Raw genomic sequence first — 3966 nt, 5'->3', positions numbered from 1 at the left:
TGTATAGTACAGAGTACTATGTCTGGGTGGATATGAGAAAATATCTGACATGTAAAGGAGGCTAGAGTCTAATGGCAATCATAATCACGTGTGTACCACAGGCAGTTACTATGTATGTACAATATATGTAAATTGTCTTTGTCGAAGTTGATGTATTGTAGTGAATAATTAACTGTTATAAAATGAAATAGAATTAAAGAAGTCATATGAAAGGGAGAATGTTGAGTAGAACGTGACTTATATATATTTAATGTGGATCCTTTCAATTTGGTATTCCTCCGCTAAAAAGTAGTGCCCCATCCTCTTCGTGAGGAACGTACAAGTATTGTTCTTTCTGTGTCTAGTTGTCAAAGTGACAACACCTTCGGGGGTGTGACCAGGAAGCATAATTGGTAAGCATTAGCAGAGTGAATTATTATCTGCGTTATTTGACTTATAAAATATTTGGTAATATAACCACAAGTTAGTGTGGACATTATGTTAATTCGTGACATCCGTCATTTGATAGAAGCGGAACGGATCACGGAGGTATAGAGTGATAAATACTGAAGGGGCGGAAGAAGAAAGAAAATAATGGTATGAACCATACAGTTTGGCATGCATAATTATTGAATTATAGAGGTTTGTCATGGTTGAATATAGTGCTATTTTGATAGCTTGATTATGAATGTAAATTACAATGTTGAATTGATTTACAGAAACCACACCAATAAAGAAGACAAGCGTGGTGCGTAACATTATTACTTCCTCCTTTACCTATGTACCTCACGACAGCCACTACAACAGATGGCGATGACAGTTTCATTATTTTCCGGAAACAGTTTATGCTGTTTCTGTAATTCATGTTGAGGTACAGGGAAGGAGGAATACCGCCATCAAGATTAAGAAGTTGACTGCATGCGGCCGGCATGGTCACCAGAGCCACAGTGATCCATAAGAAGTATCAACGTATGAACCATGAGGGTAGTATGAAAGTGTAATTTGAATTAATATATATATAATTTGTGTAGAGAATGTTGAGGATGAATCAAGAAAGTGTAGTAATAGGAGATTATGTAATCATTTTCAAAGTGAAGTATGAGATTCCTTGGTGTATTTGATATTGATATGTAAATTGGTGGTGAATACTATAATGTTTAAGTGCTTTGATCACGAGAAGAACACAAGGTAGTCTTTGAACATAGTTTTCTAGTTTATTCTACTACATATTATCTATAATAAGGTGTACAGATTGTTGGGATCCAGTGTAGACATCATGTTAGTTAACATTGTTACACAAATTGATGAATAACAGGTAATTATGAGTGAACTTGGAATTTAAATGAGGTATAGTTTCTAGTTGCATTTATTTGTATTTAGTGTGAGTGAGCCTTGAATATTCTATATTGAACAAAATGGATAAAGCTACAGTGTATCAACTAAAATCATATCTAAAGGCAAAGAATCAAACTTGTTCTGGCAATAAGGCAGAACTTATGAATAGGATACAGGAGTTTGTTACAGCTGAGGAATTAGAAACAGACGAAGTCATTCTGGAGTTATTAGCTTTCAATAGAACACATGTAGAAGAAGGAACAGATGGTACAGTGAAACCAATAGATAGTGTGTCTCAAGTAGGGGATAGTGACATAGATAATCAATTAGGTAAGGTGATAGCTAAGAGGGCGAGCTTAGATATCAAATTACAGAAGTTGAAAAGGAAACAAGAGTTGGAAATGGAAATGCATAGATTAAAATTAGAACAGGATAGGCTTGAGTTGGAAACAGAATTAGAATCGGCTATAGCAGAATTTGATAGTTTGAGTAAATTTGACAATAACGTATATAGTAATGTAGAGAATGATCCTCGTGACTGCAGAAGTACACATCAGAATAATAGTGATAGTCAACAGACAAATAGAAAACATGGTTGCGACTTTAATGACAAAGAACATGATGCCTGTCCATGTGATTCATAAATTCAATGGTCAGTTAGATAAATATTTTGAATTTATTAGAGATTTCGATATGTTGATTGATAGCAAGCATGTGTCAGATAGTGAAAAGTTACAATATCTAAAACAATATACTGAAGGTAAACCACACAACATAGTTAGAATGTGTTTGAATTTAGATACAAACGAGGGTTATCAAAGAGCTAGAAGGGAATTAAACAAAAGATACGGTAATAAAGAAAGGATAGCTTTAATGCACATAGATAAGGTTCTAGCTTGGCCTGAAATTAAAGAAGAGAATGTTGAGGCATTAGACGACTTCATCGTTGAATTGAATTCATGTATAAGTGCTATATCGGGTATTAATTATGGAATTTCAGAATTACAAAATCTTAGGACGTTGCGTCAGTTGGTTGAGAAATTACCTAGACACTTACAGGATAGATGGAGGAGACTAGTCGATGAGGTAGCTGAGAGTGGGAAGCTAGTGGACATTAAAGACTTAGTCAGATTTCTAGAGAAAGAAGTAAGAATATTGAGTAACCCAACATTTGGGAGAAGTAGTAAGGGAGGATTTAGAGATAAGAAAGTAGAAGCGAACACATGGAGTTCACATAGAAAGACGAATTATAAGAAAGGTATAGAACCTTATGATGGAAGAGTCCATGTCAATGTGACACAGAGAGCAAGAGTTTCTTGTTGGTTATGTCAGGAAGAACATGTTATTGATGTATGTCCAGAATTAAGATGGTTAAGTTATGAAGAGAAGTTGAATAGAGCTTACAATTTAGAACTTTGCTTTAAGTGTTTAAGGAAAGGACATAAAGCGTTTCAATGTAGAGTAATTCGTACTTGTGAACAATGCGGTGGTTCACATCTTACAATCATGCATAGGATGAATAAGAATTTCAAGGTTGAAGGAAGTAAAGAAGTAACGGCAAATCCAGCGGTCACTAATGAGGTTGATGATTCTAGAATTCAAGTATTATCCAGTCAATTGAAAGATTCAGTAGGAGACACTACTGCTATCCCAGTTCAAGTAGAGTTAAATGGTAAAGTTGTTACTACCAGATGTTACCTTGACAATGGTAGCTCAGTCACATTTTGCACTAAGAATTTATTGCAGAAGCTTGGAATGACAGACATGAATTATCAGTCAACTACACTACAAGTAAGTACAATTGTAGGTACAAGAGGAATGTCTTGTCTAAATGTTGAAGGGATGTCAGTAGCCGATATAGAAGGAAATAACCAAATTAGATTACCACCTGTATTTGCAGTGAATAAACTTCCTCTCAATCACAGTCATAATATCAGAAAGAATGATGTAGAAAGGTGGAAACATTTGATGAAGTTAGAATTTGATCACAGCCAAGGAGAGATAGAAATCATGATAGGTATTAATGTCCCAGAGGCGTCTGAACCTTGGGAAGTTGTACATGCAGAGAAACCAGGAGATCCGTATGCTGTGAGAACACGTTTAGGGTGGATATTGTGTGGAAGAATAATAGACAATAATCATGAAATTCCTGTGAATAAGATAAAGGTTGATGGTAATTATTTAGAAAGGAAATTGATTGAATCTTATAATAGAGAGTTTGTAGATTCATCACTGAATTCAGTAGAACCTAGTATAGAGGATAGAAGATGGTTACAATTTGTCGAGTCTGGGTGTAGGCAAATGAATAATGGAAAGTATGAGATTCCTTTACCAATGACAGAGAAACCTAGGATAGTTCCTAACAGTGAACCTATGGCAGTCAAAAGACTTCAACAATTGAAGCGTAAGTTTAAGGATCATGAATATCATAGGCAGTATAAGCAATTTATGACTAATTTACTAGAGAAAGGATACGCTGAAGAAGTACCTAAGTATGAAGTGAGTAATCAACAAGCTTGGTATGTTCCACATTTTGGAGTGCAACATCCTACAAAAAGGGATAGGGTGCGTGTAGTGTTTGATTGTGCAGCACGTGTAAATGACTTATCGTTAAATGATTTGTTGAGACAAGGACCTGACATCAACAATCTT

The 3966-nt window shown here is 35.2% G+C and overlaps 1 long non-coding RNA gene across 1 annotated transcript in view; it reads left to right on the top strand.

Annotated features, from left to right (window-relative positions):
• The window catches only part of LOC143028980 (uncharacterized), a 1677-nt gene extending 192 nt beyond the window's left edge, over positions 1–1485 (top strand). Inside the window, exons 1-3 of the long non-coding RNA XR_012966754.1 lie at positions 1–392; positions 509–576; positions 699–1485. The exon at positions 1–392 is cut by the window's left edge and continues 192 nt beyond it. This is a non-coding gene — a long non-coding RNA (uncharacterized LOC143028980). The remainder of the gene's footprint in view (positions 393–508; positions 577–698) is intronic.
• Positions 1486–3966: the final 2481 nt, after the last annotated feature.

The sequence above is a fragment of the Oratosquilla oratoria genome, chromosome 10 (genome assembly GCF_046742065.1).
Source record: "Oratosquilla oratoria isolate Oo_2021 chromosome 10, ASM4674206v1, whole genome shotgun sequence".
NCBI lineage: Eukaryota > Metazoa > Arthropoda > Malacostraca > Stomatopoda > Squillidae > Oratosquilla > Oratosquilla oratoria.
The sequence above is the reverse complement of the archived record's forward strand: the minus strand, read 5'-3'. Positions and strand labels throughout refer to the sequence as shown.